We start from the raw sequence: 20,597 nt of genomic DNA, 5'->3' as shown, positions 1-20,597 counted from the left end.
CATAAGAAGCTGAATCTTTTGGTCTTGACCAGAATTCCAGCTTTATTGTGAGAATAGCCCTCTTTCAATAAACCTATTTCATTTTGGCTTGGAGACTTTGTTTCTCTTATTAGCATTTCTGCTAATAGAATTTCCTCACACCCCCACCAAATGTTTTCTGTAGGCACAAAAATTGTGTTATTTTGTGCCCTGAGTTATATCCAACAGTGAAACTTGGAAGAGGGGGAAATATGAGGTTAAAGAGAGTATGTGGAAAGGGTTATGGAGTGTTGGATACAAAAGGCATCTATATAGTCTTCTTAGGTTTTGTACTGAAAAGGTTCATATCCTGTTTCTTCAAAAAGATGGGAATGGATAAGCACTTCTGATACTATATAAGTGACACATTGGCAGAGGATTTGCAATCTTCAAAGTAGCCTTTCTTCTCTTGCTCAGCTGTACTGAGAATGTAGATGTTGGCATATGGTGGACTATTCCAGGAGAGAATTCATCAATATTGGATGTCTCATTGAAACTGCCACATGCTGGGCTGCTGAGCATTGTTCAGAACCATTTGGAATCATAGGCTCTGATGTCCTCCTGGTGTCACTTAGTCTTTCAATTGCTTCTTCAATGCACTTTAGACCATTCTCATCTCTCATGGAATTGTTACTGAAATTAGTGTAGCAACCAGTTCTATTCCAGTACCAAGAGATTGTCTTAGGGTCAAATGATAAAGTCATTCCAAAGTCTTCAAACATTCAATGGATCATGAAGTAAGCAATCCAGAAGTTGTCTCCCACTACAAACCCTTCATAAGATCCTATCTGGAACTTACTTCAGCATTTGTCCTCCCAATTTTGACTTTAGCACAAAGGCAAGCACAGTAATAAGCTTCTGCTATATCTCTTCTATAGCTTTTGTCAGTTTCCCACACCACAAAAATATAGACCCTAGGGCCCAGGAATGCCCTTGGAAGGTGAGCCAAAAGGGTGTCCATCTGTTACACTCTTAGTGCCAAACCAGATTTTGTGGTTGGAGACTATATCCATCATTTGCCTACATGTATGCTGCAAATTTGTCTATAGAGGCTTTTAGTCATACTTGAACACTTCAGAGAACCAGTTAGTTGGGGTCCTTTTTGAAGGAGTCTCAGGAACAGAGAAGCAGGAATAAGATACATGACACTGTTAGAGACTTCAGACTGAAAACTAGCCATCAAAATTCCATTCAGGTGGATCAACAATGCTCTTTATAAAGTTCATAGTCTAGGATCTTGATTTTACAGCCCAGTCTCTTATGAGTGTCATCAATCCATATGTGTATATGTAGCTTTGACTTTATTGCATTGAGACAGGTTTATGTACAATTGATTGATACTTTTGTCCAAGTGAAAAGTGGCCTAGTGGCTATGTTGGATGCTATCCTGAGCCTGGAAGTGGGCAGGAGTGAGACCTTGTCACAGGATCATTGTGGCACTGCTGGCTGGGCTGGTGAGGAGCTTTAGCAGTGACTGTCACTGAGAGCATGGTATCCATTCTCATCTATCTGTTCAAAGTACTTTCAAAGAAATCTAGGGCGTTTAGTTCAAATAGTAAATAAATTTCACTTTTAAATTCACCAGAGGCTCAATTAACAAGGTAAAGAAGAGCTCATATTCTAATATTATACCATATCTCTGAATACCTGGACTATTACTATAATCTACATATTTTCCTTACCTCTAGTCTCTTACAAATGCCTACTAATCATGCATTACATTGACAGGACTCCTGCTTGTAAACCATCATGGTGTTTCATTTTCTAAAAGATAATGTATTGATTCCTTTTTTTTATTTTCAAAGTCCTTTAGAAAACCTTATTTTTATTTCTTCACCATTTGATTTACTAAATAAATCTTTATTACTGAGACAGGTTTAATGCATATTCCTTTTCTATATTTTTGTTCTGCACCTTTAGCATTCTTTTTCTCTTGTTAAATTATAAAAGTAGTATCCTTCTCTGCTTTTAAATATAAGGCTTCTGGGCAGCTGGGTAGCTCAGTGGAGTGAGAGCCAGGCCTAGAGACAGGAGGTACTAGGTTCAAACCCGACCTCAGCCACTTCCCAGCTGTGTGACCCTGGGCAAGTCACTTGACCCCCATTGCCCACCCTTACCAATCTTCCACCTATGAGACAATACACTGAAGTACAAGGGTTTAAAAATATATATCTATAAGGCTTCTTAAAAGCCATTTTCCCTCCAAATATGCATTTAGTGACCTTTTCTTCCTTTCCCTAGAAGCTGTCAGGAAGTGTCAAAGATAGAATGAAGGCCTTGGACACTAGAGTTCAAATCCTTTTTCCTGTTATTACTAGCCACTTAATCCAGTCACTCTATCTTCCCTACCCTTTGTTTTCTCATCTGTAAAATTCATTTCTAACACTATGTTTATAGAGATGAAATGGGATAACATATGGAAAGAGCTTCTCAAACTTAAAATATCATTAAAATGCTAGCTATTAATGATTATCTATAAAACTCATTCATGACAGTGATTTCCAAACAAGCAGGGTGTATGTAAACCAAGACTGATTCATAATAAATCTCTTTAAAACTATGACTGCTAAACATCCTTACTCCTTACAAATCTCCCTATTACTGACCACTCTTCTGCCTTGCAATTGATGTCCAGTATCAATAATAAGAAAGAAGGTAAAGGTTTAACAATTAAGTAAAAAAGTAAGTAGATTTTAACAAAAATCAATGAAGAAACATAAAAATCAAATATCAATGAAGTATTCAGATAGACTTTGTACAGGCAACCCATTCAGAAGATTTTTCTAACCACAGTCAGAAAAAATATTTTAAACAATTTTTACCATAAAAACAGTCATAGAATGCTCTCTGTCTTTCCTTCATTACATTTTAGAGTTATAAATATAGCTTCATGAAGAGAAAAATAATAAATATGAAAACTGCAATCACTACAATTAAGATATTCTTTCTTTAAATTATTTTCCTATGTATAAATTAAAAGTTCATTTGTTAGAATTGAGTTTTAGTTCTGTGATAAAGGATACTAATAACAATGAAGAAGAGTTAAAACAGAAAAGATTTAATGGAAAATTTGATGAATATATATCTATTCAAATTATTTTAGGATTTCTTTCACAGTACATAACATTTAAGAAATTTTACAAATTAGGAATATATCATTGATTGAAGTACATGTCATTTTTCTCTTGCACTTAGGTTATGTCATCTTTTGACACATATGACTTATATATTTAAATATATTACAATTTTTCTGAGTACCAAAACTCATTTCTGTAATTACTTGCTTTAGGTTAAAGTGTTTTTTCAGAGGATGTTCATACAGTTTTTAACAATCATTTTCTGACATTTTGTAGTGGATGTCTTCTCCCTCCCAACCTTCAACTCTCCCTGAGACAGCTGGTAATATAGACTGTACAAGTGTTACCATATAATATATATTTCCACGTTCCTCATGTGAAAAAAGACATAACATTTATACTAGCCAAAAATTCATGTTGGAAACAAAGTGAATAATTTTATGCTTCAATTAGCTTTCAGACTCCATTGGTTCTTTCCATGATGGTGGATAGCTTTCTCTGCCATGAGCCCATTGAAGTTTTCCTGGATCCTTGCATTGATGATAAGTTATTTACAATTGGTCAACATACGTCATTGCTGTTACTGTGTATAAGATTCTTCTGGTTCTGCTCACTTCACTTTGAATCATTTCATGTAGATCTTTCCAGACTTTTTAAATCAAGTCATTAATTATTTTTTGGCACAATAGTATTTCATTATAATAATATGGTATGCCTGAGTTTATGCAGAATTTTATGGCCTTTTAGGCATGGTTCCAAATTTTTTCACTAAAATGGTTGTATCAGTTCACAACTTTACCAATAGAATATTAGTGTCCCAATTTTTTCACATCCTCACTAATATTTATCATTTCCTTTTTTACCACGTTACCCACTTTTACATGTATGAGGTGGCACCTCAGATTTGTTTTAATTTGCATTTTTCTAATGAGTAGTAATTTGGCACATTTTTTCACATGAGTATAGTTTTAATTTATTGAAGTGAGAATTGTCTTTTCAATTGTCTTTTCATATGCTTTGATCATTTGAAAATTGGGGAATGTGTTATATTCTTAAAAATTTAACTCAGTTCCCTATATATCTGAGACATGAGACCTTTATCAGAGATATTTGTCATAATTTTTCCTTAGTTTTTTATTTACTTTCTATTCAGTGGAGGTCTAGCCACTATTCAAGAGTAAAGGAAGCCATCAATCTCAATGCAGTTGTTTACTGAGAGAGAAAGAGAGAAAAACCTGGGGGAAAGTTCCTCACATCTGTGACCTGCTATCTACTCCACTGGAACACTCTCTCTAACTCCCATAGAATTCCATGAAAACACACTCTTGTCATTTAGAGGTCTAATTTGCATAACAACACAGATTCCATTGGAGCACTCTGGTCAGGATTCAGTTAGAGGTTCTAATCTGCATATTCACTCTGAATGCAGATAGATATTGTCTTAGAAATTTTTATCCCACTGCTCTGATATAGATAATTTAGGTAAACAAAGTCAAAAAGTCAAATTTCTCCAAGTCAAGGTAGAATTTTAGAGTTTATTGGAAGAGGGCCAAGTCTCCCAGATAAACCCAGAATCTTGCACATGTTACATAATTTGACCCCAGCAAGAGACAAAACCAGGCAGCAGAGACCTGGTTTATATACTAAGCAGTAACAAAGTGAATATTTCCATACAAGGTTGATGACATATCATATATAAGGGTTTTCCCGGAAAAAGGGGTTCTTTTTTGTTCAATACATTAAAAGATGGTCACCAGAGGATTGAACTATTATAAATCCTCAATTAAGAGTAATCTCAAGTCAAAATTGACTTTTATGGAAGTTTATTTACAACTAAGGAGAGAGGAAATAAGGAAATAAGAATTTAACCCAGTAGGTAATTTATTTTGATCCTCTAATTAATTCAAGTAGATCTAATTAACCCTTACCTGAGAGTCAGAGGCCCAGAGGCCCAGAGGTGAATGAAGCAAAACTTCATTCACAGAGTATATTAAGGAAATTCCTTAAGAGAAGTTCAGGAAGATTTTGTCAGTCTTTAAACTCACCACCCCCATGGATCAGAAGAGCTAGAAGGTCTCCTTCACCATCCACCCTCTTCACCAGAAGCCCCCAGCTGACTGAGGACCTTCTCCTTTTAAAGGAGTCACTCATGTGTCACTTCCTGTGCCTCCCTCCTAATTTGCATATCCAATCACAATAGACACTTCTCATAGTACTACCTAGGGGGAAGTCAGTTGATTCTGATTCGACACCCACTCTAGCACACCTGGGTTATGGACCTCCCAGAATTAGAGGTGTTCTCACCTTTGGTGATTAAATCTAAAGATGGGCAATGTAGACTTAATCTAATTATCACGATAAGACACGGCATCCTGTGGATCTTTTTTAGAAACTATTACCCAACTACACAGCTGATTAGTGAGTTCATTTAGGAAAACCCATATTTGTCTAAAGGTCAAATCACAAGACAATACCCTTTTTAAGAAATACTGATGACCATTACCTCTGGGCTCATCTGAACGAATTGGGAAAGATAGTTATTTCCCAATAAGGAAGGGTGTGCATGCTTGTACTATATCGGGACATGATGCACCATTTTGGGACATGAAACAGATGGTCAGCATCTCATGATAGAAGGGAAATGCCAACTTAGGGAGGGCTTGAAAGTCTCTTTAGAAGCTGTTTTATGTTTTAGTTAGAAATTCTTATAAAAATCATGAATTCTACCAATTGTAATCAAGATTATAATAGAATTATACTAATCATTTTAGAATCACAATATTGATTATCTTAAACCCATCACTATCACTAAAATCCAATCAAGCATAAGAGGGTAGGAGTCTATCTTCCCAACAATATGTAGTACAAGCAGTAAGGCTTATGGAAACTGGCAGAAAGATACAAACTTATTAACAATTTAAAATATATCCCAAATTTCCATACATCCTCAAATTCCAAAAATACTTTGTAAAATCATACATTATTTCCATTCCATCTATGTCAAAGGTAGTTAAAAGGCCTAGCTATTCTGAATAGGTGAGGTAATCCCAGAAGAGACCAATTTCCATGGGCACTAGGCATATTCATATTGTATATATTAATAATTATTACATTGAGAATAACACATTAATTTGTCACTTCACACACTTCTAATTTTGGTTGTATTGATTTTCTTTGTGCAAAATATTTTTTCATTTAATGGAGTCACTTATCTGTTTTACATCATATAATGTCTTTCTATGCCTTATTTGGATATACATTTTTCTCTTATTCAAATCTGACATATAAATCATTCCATGCTCTCCTAACCTATTTATGGTACAACATTTTATTTCTAAATCATGTATGCATTTTGATTTTATCTTTGTATATGTTGTAAGGTGTTGGTCAATGTCTAGGTTTTGCTATACTTTTTTCCAGTTTCCCCAGCAGTTTTTGATGAAAAGTGTGTTCTTCCAAAAACATGGATTTGTCAAATGTCAAGTTACTACAGTTATATACTACTGCATATTGAGTACCTAATCTATTACATTGATTCACTACTATATTTCTTAGTCAGAACTAGATTATTTTAATGGTGATCACTTTATAATGCAGTTCGAGATCTGGTATAGCAACGTCACCTCTTTTCAATTTTTTTCTTACATTAATTCCATTGATATTTTTTCTTTTATTCTTCTGGATGAATTTTATTTTTTTCTAGTTTATAAGATAATTTTGAAGTAGTTGAATTGATTGATATGACACTGAATAGGTAAATCAATTTATATTGAATCATCATTTTTATTATATTGGTTTGGTCTACCCATGAGCAATTAATGTTTTTCAGGTTGTTTGGGTCTGACTTTATTTGTCTGATAAGTGTTTTGTAGTTGTCATCATATAGGTCTTAGGTTTGTCTTCAAAGGTAGGCTTCCAGGTATTTTATGTTATTTACAGTTATTTTAAATGGGATTTTTCTTTCTATCTCTTGTTTTTGGACTTTATTGTTAATCCAGATTAAAGTTGGCGACATGATTTAGGAAATTTTTTTTATATCCAGTAACTTTACTAAAATTATTAGATGCTTTGATTAGTCTTCTGGTTGATTATCTAAGGTTCTCTAAGAATACCATGATATCATCTGTAAAATATACTAGTATTTTTAGTATAATGTTGAATAGTAATATTGGCTTGCTTATTTCACTCCTGATGTAATTGGGAAGACTTATTGCTTAACTCCATTACAAATAATACATATTGATGGTTTTGGATAGATGCTATTCATCATTTTGAGCAATGTTTTATTTGTTTTAATATTTCTAATATTTATAATAGGAGTGGGTGTTATATTTTGTAAAATATTTTTCTGTATCTATTGATATAATCATATGGTTTCTGTTGGTTTTGTCATTAATATGGTCAATTATGCTGATTGTTTTCCTAATATCAAGCCATCACTGAATTCCTAGTATAAAACTCACCTAGTTGCTGTGTATAATCTTTGTGGTATATTTATGTAATCTTCCTGATAGTGTTTTATTTAATATGTTTACATTAATATTCATTAGAGATTAACCTATTGGTATTATTTTTATGATTTTTTTTTCTTTTCCTATTTTAGGTATCATCACCATATTTGGATTATAAAGACAATTAGTACAGTTTTTTCCTTGGTTAGTTTTCCAAATAGTTTATATAGTATTGAACTTTATTATTCTTTAAATGCTTGATAGAATTCATTTATAAAGCTATTTAGCTTTTTGAATTATTTAAAGGAAATTATCAATGGCTTGTTCAATTTTCTTTTCTGAGATGACCTTGTTTAAATGTTATATATATTTTTCTGTTAATCAAGGCAATATTTATATATTTAAAATATTCATATATTTCACTAGATTTTCAGATTTTGTCATATAATTGCAAAAATTACACCTAATAATTTCTTTAATTTCCTTATCATCGATTGTGAACTTGCTCTTTTCAATTTTGATGCTGGGTTATTTGCCTTATGTTCTCTCTTTCTTTAATCAAATTAAATGATGGTTTACTTATTTGATTTGTTTTTTCATAAACCAACTCCTTTTCTTATTTAAGAGTTCAGTGGTTTTGTTACTTCAAATTTATTAGCTGCTCTGATTTGTAGGATTTCTAATTTTGTGTTTAGCTGAGTATTTATAATTTGTTCTTTTTTCCTTTTTTTTAGTTGCATACCCAATTCATTGACCAAGTTCTTCACTGTTAAACATTTTGACATATATATTTTCCCAGAATTGCTGCTTTGATTGCATCTGAAAATTTTTGATATGTTGTCTCCTCATTTTCATTTTCTTTAGTGAAATTGCTTATTATTTCTATGATTTTTTCTTTGATTTATTCGTTCTTTAGATAATGTTACTTAATTTTCAATTATTTTGGTCTTTTTTTCTTTAGTGCCTTTTTGCATGTATATTTTAAAATAACAGTATAAAAAGTATCTACTAAATATTTCTGCTTTTCTGCATTTGGTTGGTGAGGCTTTTATCTACTATTATATGAGTGCCATGTAGTGTAGAGAAAAGGTATATTTTTTCCATTCCCATTCAGTTTTCTCTAAAGGCTTATCAAATCTAACTTTTCTAGGTCATTGCATTGCTGCTAGTACAGAAGTCCATTACATTCAATTTTACCATAGTGTATCTGTCTCTGTGTATAATGTTCTCCTGGTTCTGCTCCTTTCACTTTGCATCAATTCCTGAAGGTCATTCCAGTTCACATGGAATTCCTCCAATTTATTATTACTTTCAGCACAATAGTATTCCATCACCAGCATATACCACAATTTGTTCAGCCAATCCCTGATTGAAGGGCTACCCTCGTTTTCCAGTTTTTTGCCACCACAAAGAGTACAGCTATGAATATTTTTGTACATACATTTTTCCCTATGATCTCTTTGGGGTACAAACCCAACAATGGTATGGCTGGATCAAAGGACAGGCAATCTTTTATAGCCCTTTGAGCATAGTTCCAAATTGCCTTCCAGAATGGTTGGATCAATTCACAACTACACCAGCAATGCATTAATATCCCAATGTTGCCACATCCCCTCCAACATTCATTACTCTCCCCTGCTGTCATTTTAGCCAGTCTGCTGGGTGTGAGGTGATATCAGGACAATTCGGAGGGATTTGTGGAAAAGAACGCTATCCACATTCAGAGGAAGTACTACAGGACTGGAATCACAGAAGAAAAATAACTGCTCAAACACATGGGTTGATGAGGACATGATTAGGACGTAGACTCTTAATGACCAACCTAGAAGAATTATCAATAAGATGGAAATAGGTCTTGATCAATGACACAAGAAGAAACCAGTGGAAATGTGTGTTGGCTACTGGGGGATGGGGGTGTGGGAGAAGAGAGAGTGAGAACATGAATCATATAACCATGGAAAAAATTTTTCTAAAAAATAAAAAAAATACATATAAAAACAAAAAATATAACTTTTCTAAAATTTTATTCATCTTCTTAATTTCTTTTTTTGTTTTTGGTTTGATTTCTCTAATTCCAAGAGTGGAAGATTAATGTTACCTACTAATATAATTTCTGCCCATTTTCTCTTGTAACTCATATAATTTCTCTTTTAGTAATTTGAAAGAAGCCATTTAGTACCATTTTGTTTAATATTGACATTAGTTCATTATCTATGGTACCTTTTATTTATATATAATTTCTTTATTTCTTTTAATTAGATGAATTTTTTATTTTTTTATTACAGATCATCATGGTGTCACCTGCTATTTAAACTTTAATTGAAGCATAATTGATTCTACTCCATCTCTTTACCTTTACTTTCTGAGTGTTCTCTGTTTTAAATGTATTTCTTGTAGGTGTGTGATTTATGCTTTTAATCCATTCTACCATCCCCTGCCAATTTATGAGTGCGTTCATCTTATTCATATTCATAGTTATATTAACTTTGTATTTTTCTTCAATTTTTTCTCCCCATTTAACTTTCTCTTTCTCTCCTTTCATCTTTTTTCTTCTATTCACAAATGTCTTGCTTCTGACCACTGCCTTCCCAAGTTCACCCTTCCTTTTTTCCATAGCCCACCTTTTCATATTCTTATTATCCCTCTTCTTCTTTCTTCCCTATAAGGGAAGATAGGTTTTCATTTGGGACATGTTATCTTTTCACATTTTTCTTTAGAGGCTCCATGCATTTTCATTTTTTATTATTGACCTCTTCTAAGCTCATATTTTGGTAATTTCTATTTCTAAAATACTTTTTTAGTGTCAGTTTTTTTCTATGACTTTAGATCATTTTGGGGTTTTCCCCTGACTTTGATGATGTGCTGAAGCTTATTCCTGAGGGGTAAGGAATACTTCCAACCTTATGCTGTGGTCTATTACATTACTTGGGGTCCTCTTGGCTGTCATGGTTCCTGATTGAATACTCTGCAAATGTGACCTAGTTGGTCATCTGTCGGGATATTTGGAGCTGTTCTGTCCAGATGCAGTTTGAGCTGGATCACAGTGGGTTCCACTATCTCTTGCTGATATTGGACCTTCTTAGGTTTATTTACTCTCATTGTTGTCATATTGCTTTCTGCTCTCAGCTGCCCCCTGCAGAGGCTGGACTAAGCCCAGCTGTGCTCTTTCCTCTGCTACTTATGCTGTACTGTACCTGAGTTCTAATCCATAATCTATGTTGTGTTCTCCTTTCCTATCCCTATCTCAGATTGATTTTAGATATTTTTATTTTATTGTGGTTGTCTGGAGGAGAGTTGGCAATCTCTGAGCATTTCTTCCTCTGCCATTTTAGCTACCTACAATTCCCAAGAGCAATGTACAGTGTGTTACAGAGTGTGCTGACAAGCACGATGATTAAAGAAGTCATAATGGATTTTCAAGTTTAGTAAGAGAGTATAGTGGAAAAGAAATTGATATTTTTTTCATTAAGATAGATTTAAGGGTGCAGCTGGGTGGTTCAGTGGAATGAGAGCCTGTCTAGAGATGGGAGGTCGTAGGTTCAAATATGGCCTAAGACACTTCCTAGCTGTATGACCCTGGGCAAATTACTTAATCCTCATTGCCTTGTCCTTAACACTCTTCTGCCTTGGATTGAATTCATAGTATTACTGATTCTAAGACAGAAGATAAGGGTTTAAAATTTAAAAAAATATTTGAAATCACTTATTTTATTTTTATGTTCCCTTTTCAAAAGCCCTACGATTTTATTGTTCTCTGTGTCTATCTTCTCAAGTACCAGATTATATTTTCTTACTTTTAAATACTACTATGAGTTGCCTCCTCCCTGAAATTTCTATCAACTTGTGATGGATTTCTCTTTGAACTTATCTAGGTTAGTAATTGAACAGTGGTCTATCAAAGGACCAATACTGCATTCTTTCATCTATTCTTTTAACACGTACTTATTAAATGCATGGTGAGAAAAGAGACTTGTGAGACAATTGTTAACTATTTTTGTTATAGACAGATTGCACATTGAGTCTTTTCTCTGGCTTTTAAAACTCTTGACATCCTGATTTTAGGCTACTTTGCCCATTCTAATTACACTTAACTTCTTTTCATGGATTAGGTACTCAAGTCCCAAATCATCCACGACAGCAAAAATATCTTATTCTGAAAATATGTTCCTAACATTGGTAACACCCTCCTCTTATGAGGCCTCTTCATCTCATTGACTGATTACTCTCAAAATATACTTTTTAAGTTAGATCCCCAGGATATAAATTTCTTCATTTTGAAAGAGATAAAAAACAAGTGAAAAGCTTTTGCAAAATTTTATGATTGTCTTCGTACAGCTGGGTTGGCTCACACATGGAATAAATAGGAAAGATTCCAAAGAGTGTGGGGAAAGGAGATAAGGAAACTCCTAAAGATAGTTGTGGGGAGTATTCCTGTCTCTTCGAGAATTTGGAGTGAGCACTTCCTGCTGTTGGTGACCTGACTTTCTGTGGGATTCCATTTGCCTTGATCCTGTGATTCTTCCATCAACCATCATATCCCTGAGAGAGAGATTCTATCCGCTTGGATTTCCCCTGTTCCCATTAAAGAGTTCCTGTGTTCCAGTAGCCCAAGAGATTTCATCTTATTGAGATGAAGTCATCCAGAGCCCAGAGACTTGTCTGTCTGGAGGTGTGGTCCAGGCTATATTTGGCTGAATCCACCTGGGTGGCTTCACCATCTACCTCACCCCTATCCACTCCTGCTGCACTATAACTTGTCCACCATCAATATTTGGAAGGCCAGTAGATCAAAAGCTAAATGGGTTTTTTTTGGGTCTAGACCAGTGATTCCCAAAGTGGGCACCACCACCCCTTGGTGGGTGCTGCAGCAATACAGGGAGGCAGTGATGGCCACAGGTGCATTTGGGAGCAGTGAATAACTGTAAGGAGGCAGTGAGAGTGTGTGACAGGGGGCGCAAAGTAATATTTTTTCTGGAAAAGGGGTGGTAGGCCAAAAAAGTTTGGGAACCATTGGAGACAGGCAGAGTAGAATAGGGAGTCCCAAGACCAGAAGAGGGATTCATGAGAGCCCTATAGATTGGAAGGAGGAGAATTAGAGATCTAGTGTTAGGGACTCCAGTCCCTGGCCCTCCATTCTTTCCCTGTATTGAACTTTTTTAATAAATCAAACCACTAATTTTACAAGATCACATTTTACTGTCATTTGGGTGGTGGGGCTATCAGACCGGTCTACAGCCTGTTATTGAAAGACCAGAGTACTTTACTAGACGAACATCTAGAGTCTAGGTCCAGTAATTAGTGTTATTTCAATTTACCTCCAGTTTGTACTTTTAACTCACTGGACTTTTCTCTACTATTCCCCTGCCCTAGGACTTTCTTCACTATCTTTCTTCATTTGTCTCCCTCTTGTAAGTTGCTTTTCTTTCTTAGAATGTAAATTTCTTCAATTACTACATATTTTCTACTTATATTTCAATTCCCATATTTTAGCAAGATTCCTAGAATATAGTAAACTCTTAAGAAATGATTGTTGGCTTGCCAATGAATTGACAACTTGCTCTTTCCTGTTTTTTTTTTTGTGTGTGTGTGTGTGTGTGTGTGTGTGTTTGTTTTTGTTTTTTTTAGCTCAGACAAGTTCCCTTCTGGGAAATTGAACTGAAAGAATCTTACTCGCTTGAGTTGCTCAATGTGTTCCAGCAAGTGTCAGAGAGACCCTGGAGCTCATTATGACTGTTTTGTACTCGGAACAAGATTTGATGTCAAAATCCTGAGCCTTTAGTCTTTTGAGCCACCAAAAACTTAAGGGTAATTATATCTTTTAAGTAAAAGGAACATTGCATTACTATGAAAATAGGGAGAGAGGAAGGATCTTATTTATACTAGGCCTATATATAATAATTTATCTCCTATATCCATATCTTTGAATAGGGAGAGTGAGCTTCCTTCTCATAGTAGGAACCTTATTTCATCTAAACTTTGTACTTAAGTGTGCTTTCTAACTACAGGCTTCTTTCAAAACTCAGTTCAAGTGCCATTTTTTCCTTGAAGACTTTCCTGATTTTTCTCATTTTTACTGTCATCTCCTCTAATCACTATATTTATTTTTTGGTGTGTATACCAGTATAATACATGCATACTTACACACATGCTAGTGTACTATATTCTATACTAATATATTGCATATATACATCTACATATACTATACACACAGATATATACATTAGATTTACCATAAATAATATGTTTATATTTTATAAACATACACATACATATATAATATCTATTTAGCCATCTAGCTATATTTCTACTAATTTTGCTTATTCTATAAATGAACATGTACCATCCTCCTAGTAGGTTTCAAGCTACCTTATGGCAAATTCAAGATGACTTTTATATTTGCAGTCATAATATCTAGTACAAAGTCTGTTATTTGAGGGAAGGGGAGGATTACTTCTATGCACTAAGCATTATTCTAAGAACTTTGAAATTATTACCTCATAAGATCCTTGCAACAAACCTTCAAGTTAGGAACTCTTCTTTTCACCATTTTATAGGTACAGAAATGGAAGCAAACAGAAGTTAAGTGACTTAACTGGGATTGTGCAACTAGTAATTATCTTAGGCTGGATTTCATACCTTGAGCTCTATCTTGCTCTGTCTTCTATCTAGGAATATAAAAATGGTTCCTGGTGAATTGATTCCTGATGAGTCTAGACAATGAAAAAAGCAAATATTCATAATATTAGTCATTACTTTGTATCTGTGTGCCAAAGAAGAAGAATTAGGACATGTGTTTTGGGGAGACTGAAGGAATCCCATATCATATTAAGATTTTTAAGATCATGTATTTTTTCTTACACAACAACATTTTTAATTTAATAAATATAGATGTGGCCTTTAAAGATGCTCATCTCAACTCATGCATGATTTAGTAGAAGGTCTTCATGAATGGCTGTGACTTAAAAATACATTATGCTGTCACTTATATGCTTATGAACCTCTTCAAACTTAGCTGGTCAAGTCTATGATCCACAGATACGCAATTTATTCACAGGCCTGCATTCAAAACCTTTCAAGTTAAAGGTGGAATTTCCTTGCCCTGACCCTGCTTTAACTTTCAGTCATATGTGTTGACGCTAGCCATTCAAAGATTGGAAAGCACTTTGCATGCATCTTCTTATTTGCATCTCACATATAAGAGTTATTTGTACTTCATATATTGCTTTTTTCTCACTTTTAATCCTGAGGAAATTGAAGTTCAGAGAGGAAAAGTAAATTGCCACATGCTTAAATGCTTAGAATCAGAGGCAAAATGCAAATCTAGTCTTCAAAGTCTATCATTCCTTTCATTCTGCCAAACTACATGAGCCCCTCTTTATCTTACAATGGAGTGTTATAATGGGATTCTAGTAGTCGTAATTTCATTTTAAAACAATTTGCTTGTTTGTTTATGGAGGTAAACCTGTAATTTCATTGATGTGGTCCTTGAACTATTCCCAGGATAAAAACTTAATTAATGTAGAAAGATGAAATAGTCTGTAACACATGGTCTTATTGTCTAGGTCAACAAGATTAAAAAAAATCCTTATGGTTCCTTTAGATTATGTCAGAAGTAGCACTTGAATCCAGGTCTTTCAGACTTTGAGGAGGGACATATCCTACCACACTGCCTCCTATGTCTTTAAATGTTTCATGCACATTATATTTGTATTATTTAAATGTGATAATATATTATCTATATTTATGTATACAGCCAATATACAGCATAAATACAACATGTACAACACATTTAAAGAAAGGCACAAGAGGCAATGCTTATGTATGTGCATATATATGTATTTTATGTATGTACATATAAAAAGGAAGCATGTTTTTCAGCCTGGAGATGGAAGTTAGATTTTTTGAAAGAGTTAATAGATTGATCCTAGTGGATTTCCTGATGCATATAGGAGTTGTAACTTTTTCAAGGATATTTTCTTTATTTTAAATAAAAACAACTCAATTTTTTTGATTATTAAATATTTATTTATTTTTTCCTTCTCTCTTTCCCCAACTCATTGGGAGAAACATAGAAAGAAAAATAGCCAGAGACTGAGAGAACAGAGACATGAAGAGGGTCAGAGACAGAGATAGACATAATATAAGAGAGAACTCTACTATTATATAAGCACAGGCAATTAGAACAAATTCTCATGCTTGTAATTAAAAATTAGTTTTCCTCACTCAAAAACCAATACTCTATCTGCTACATGCCTTTTACCATCCATATGTACAAATATATGCATACAGATATACATACACATGCTTTTGCATTTGTGCATTTGTATTTAAATTTCTGGTAAATTCACTATGTAACAGGATAATGACAGAGGATGAATAATTACACTTAGTTGGTTACCCAAAGGAAGAGAGTCCTATTGTCTCTGAGGTAGCCTCTATTCCTCTTTGAATAATTAATTATAACAACATAGATTTTAGATCATTTACACTACTATAGAAATTATTTTTTAAAAAGAGATTATAAGGTAATTCCAGTTTATTTTTTCTCTTTTAGATGAAGACATCTAGTATTGAGTGTTTTTAAATAGTTATATTTTACAAGGGTCTTCAACCTTTTTTCTGTTATCAGGATAATTGAACTAGTAAGTGATCAAGTATTGATACTCTTGATTTCTGCTTGATTTTGAAAACATTCACCTTTAATTGAAGAGCATAAGTTCTTTTCCTATATCATCTATATTAATGTTCATGTACAAAGAAGCTGCTGAGTTTGTGGAAATTTAAAGACCAATGACTCTGTGTATATTATTGAAGACATGCTTATATGCAAAATTATATTATTAGGTGATATAATATACAGACTTAACTATACAATAATTCCCCAAATCATATTCAAAAATAGCTTAGGGCAGTGATGGGCAGACTTTTTAAAGAGGGGGCCAAAGGAAAGGAAATGCTCATCTGTCAGTCTGTTTCTAAGGCAACTCTTTCAAAGTTTCATTGTGTTGTATCCTACTCATTGTATTCGTCAGATTAGGAATAATGTCTTAAGGCTGGATAGAACATTTTAGGGGGCCGCATCTTGCCCACAGGTCATAGTTTGCCCATCACTGGCTTAGGGGATAAGGTATATAAATGACTATTGGGAAATGGGCAGAACATAATATAAAAAATTAATATTAAGAATCCTATTTTAAATCACTTATGTGCTAGGAATTTTGCAAAAACAAATGGAAACCAGTTTATATTCAGCAAGTTTATATTCTCTTGAGAGAAACAAAATGTGCTTAAATAGTTACATATAAATATTTGTGAAGTGAATAAAATGACAAGTGATGTGACTTCGTGGAAAAAACCAGTCTCTGAGTCAGGGAAAACTGGGTTCACATCACAGTTCTGACTGACACTATCTGTGATATACAGTAAAAGCCATTTAATATCTTATTGTTTTAGCAAACTCTCTATAGAGTTTTATAGTTGTGATTCAAAGTTTGATGACAATTACTGCACTGCATTGAGAGGTAGTGTTTCTTCATTAGAAATTTCCTATACTAGTGAAATAAAAGGTCCAATCCACTAAACAAATAAATAAGTGAATATATAAATAAACAAATAAAAATAAAGAATAACCAGCAGAAGAATAGATTATATGAATATTAAGCATGAGCAAATAAATTAAAGGTATGAGAATGAATGAATCAATAACAAGATGCAAGGTAATTTTTGGGAGGAGAATATACCTGGGATGAATAGGAGAAGAGAAATTTCAGCTGAAGCTTTAACAAGTCTTATAATATAGGAAGCACGAAGAATATAATGACTAGAATTGTGTGCTTATATGTATTTACTTCAAATTTCTTAGGATTGAGAGGAGAAATCCTGTATTTTGGATAGAGCTGGACTCAGAATCTAGAAGTGTTGTTCCTAGCATATATTTATCATGTAACTGAGCAAATTATTTAACTTCTTTAAGCCCCAGGCAACTTTTTATAGGTATACATCATAGTTTTGATATAATGTGCTGAACTGTGTTACTAAAGGGAGTTTCTTCACTGGAACTTCCTTATAACTTTGAAATTGTAAGGTTACATACCCCATCCTTGAGACCCTCAAAAGTTGCGGAGCCACATGGAGAAAGAGATCTATTTTGGAAATAATTTCATTCCCCCTAAATTCTTAATAATAGAACAGGTAAAAATATGAGTTTTCTTCTGTAAAAAAGTTCCAGGGGTGACAATAATTCTGTTACTCATTTCTCACCAACATTCTTTTTAAAAAATTAAGATAATTTAAGATTGAAAATTAGGTCAAACATATGCACCAAGAATATCATACATGTCATTTGTACTCTCCTTGACTTGAGGATCCTGTTCAATGATGTAGATTTCAACTCATGTATACTTTCTGATCTTTCTCAATTCTGTATATATTCTTTCATAAAATCCACCCAGCATACTAGGTACTTTTCCCTATACTTCTTAAATCACTTGTATATTTTTGTAGTTTGTGGACTGCTACATTTGGAAGTGTGAAAGGCTACATCTACTTATTGTATATTTTTTCATTACCCTTAGAATGTTTTTTTAATTTTATTTTTTCAGATTACATGTAGGTATGGTTTTTCATGTCATTTTACTATGTGTGTTGTCTCTCTCCCTCCTGAATTACCCCTCTCCTAAATGGTAGGCAATATGATATGCCATAGATACGCTATAATCAATACATATTTTCATATCTATTATGTTTTGAAAGAAGACATATTGCTTTTTTATAAAAAAATATTCATGAAGGAAAGTAGGTGAAAATCATGTGCTTTGGTCTGCTCTTAGACAATGTCAGTTCTTTCTATGGCAGTGGATAATCTTTTTCTTCGTGAGTCCCTTGAAACTGTCTCAGATCCTTTCTTTGAAGATAATATTTAAATAATTCACAGTTTATCACTGTACATTATAAGCATTGCTGGGTAAAATGTTCTCTTGGTTCTGCCCATTTCACTCTGTCATTTCATATAAGCTCTTCAGGTTTTTTCTCTTGTTTTATTTTGTTTTCTGTAATCATTCTGTTCATCATTTCTTATGGCACAATCATATTCCATTACAGTCATACATCACAACTTGTTCAGTCTCTCCCTAATTGATGGGTATCCCTTCAGTTTCCAATTATTTTCCAACACAAAAAGAATTACTATAAATATTTTGTAGCTTCTTTCCACTATCTTTAATCTCTTTTGAATATAGACCTAGTAGTGGTATTGTTAGGTCAAAGGGCATGCAAAGTTTTATGGCTTTTTGAGCATATTTCCAAATTTTTATACAAAATGGTTGCCTCAGGTCATGGCTCCAGCAACAGTGTTTTAATATTCCTGTTTCCCACATCCCCTATAACATTTATCATTTTCTTTTTTGTCACATTGTCCAGTCTTAAAGGTGTAAGGTGGTATAATTCTGAAGTATCATCCCACGCTTATCATGGTAGCCAATCAAATTACAAAAATCTATATTATAGCCTTAAAATTTATCAAATAAAGTCTTATCCTATAGTTTTTATCCCCATTTGTTCTATTTTTAAAAATCAATTTATCATTGCCTTCCTACAGATTAGAGGTACTTCTATTGTCTGACATTTCAATGACCAATTACAAGAGGTAGTCAATCACACCTCACCTTCTAATTTTCTCAGAATTCTGTTATATTATTCTTCAATTTCTGGTGATTTATAAACACATTGAGAATAGTTAGATGCTGTCTGACTTGCATTTACTTAATCTTGGGTTTCAATTCCTTAAAGTCTTTTTGGTCTAACTTTGCCAGTCCAAAGACCATTGTATTTAGAAGAGGAAAGAAGAGGAAAATAAGCTCAATTGTTATGTCTTCTTATTTTCCTGACAGACCATTGCCCACTTAGCTTCGAAGTATTATGATCCAAACTTGGAACCTTTTTACCAATCGCATTCAGAATAGGTTAAAAAGCTTTTTTTACTCTTTGCATTGCTTCCAGCATCAGGTTTAAAGCTTTAGCATCTTTCCTTCAAAAGTATATCATACTTTTGTATTCATTCCGATCTGCCACTGTTCCCACCTTTGATACATTTTCTTCAACAATTTCCAAAAATTTCATTTCTATAAAGAACTTGTGTTTTTAAATTGGGATCCTAGGATATGTGTCTTGGTATCCATGATCTTCAAATTGTAGTGTTGCAAATATGGGAAATTATGTTAATTAACCTCAAAATAAAAGTTAGCTTCCTTGTCAATCATTAATGTAGGCAAATGTTGTTCTGAAAATGGTTCAATAGATTTCACCAAACTGTCTAAAAGAACTGTGACCCACACAGTTGTTTTTTTTTTTATTCCTTTCCAATTGGACTTGTTTTTTATGACTTCAGAATTCATTTTTAAAAGATTTATCTTTCCTGTTTGGTTTATTTATCCTGGAAATTTTAGCCAAATGTATTCTATAATTTTCTGAACTTTTTGAAATCTATTCTTTTCAAAATGAGTGTCTTCTTGAGGTTATGCCTCATTCTCTATTTTGATCACAAGCTCTGATGCAGAGTTCAGTTTTTGAGGAATTGCCTATCATTTTACTTTAGAAATTAGTTTTTCCATACTAGTTAGAGTAGAGCCAAATTAATATGTTTCATAGTAGATTACTCCACTTTTTAAAAGCCTTTTTACTGGATATATCTTGCATGTACAGTTATCTGCATATTGTCCCACATAACAAATATGAAGTATTTTGAATAGGGATTATGTTTTTGTCTTTCTTCATGTCCCCATTACTTAGCATAGTACCTTGTCCATATGAAAATATATTCCTACATGATTTGATGCTATTATATAATTTTTCCTATCCTTCTTCTTTGGGGGATAAACTTACCCTCCCATAGCAATAACAAACACACACTTGAGTTCCATTCCCAGACTTCATTGATATATACTGGGTTAATCTCACTTCCATGCTTTTTAACATCCACATCTTTTGTTTGTTAAATATAGTATAAGTCAATATGGGATTTATTTTCAGTTCTTTTTGTAGATGCTAACTTTTG

At 33.5% G+C, this 20,597-nt stretch overlaps 1 pseudogene; it reads right to left on the bottom strand.

Annotated features, from left to right (window-relative positions):
• Positions 1 to 299: 299 nt before the first annotated feature.
• LOC123246698 lies at positions 300 to 1,517 on the bottom strand (annotated as a pseudogene).
• Positions 1,518 to 20,597: the final 19,080 nt, after the last annotated feature.

This window comes from Gracilinanus agilis, chromosome 4, assembly GCF_016433145.1.
Source record: "Gracilinanus agilis isolate LMUSP501 chromosome 4, AgileGrace, whole genome shotgun sequence".
NCBI classification, from domain to species: domain Eukaryota; kingdom Metazoa; phylum Chordata; class Mammalia; order Didelphimorphia; family Didelphidae; genus Gracilinanus; species Gracilinanus agilis.
The sequence above is the reverse complement of the archived record's forward strand: the minus strand, read 5'-3'. Positions and strand labels throughout refer to the sequence as shown.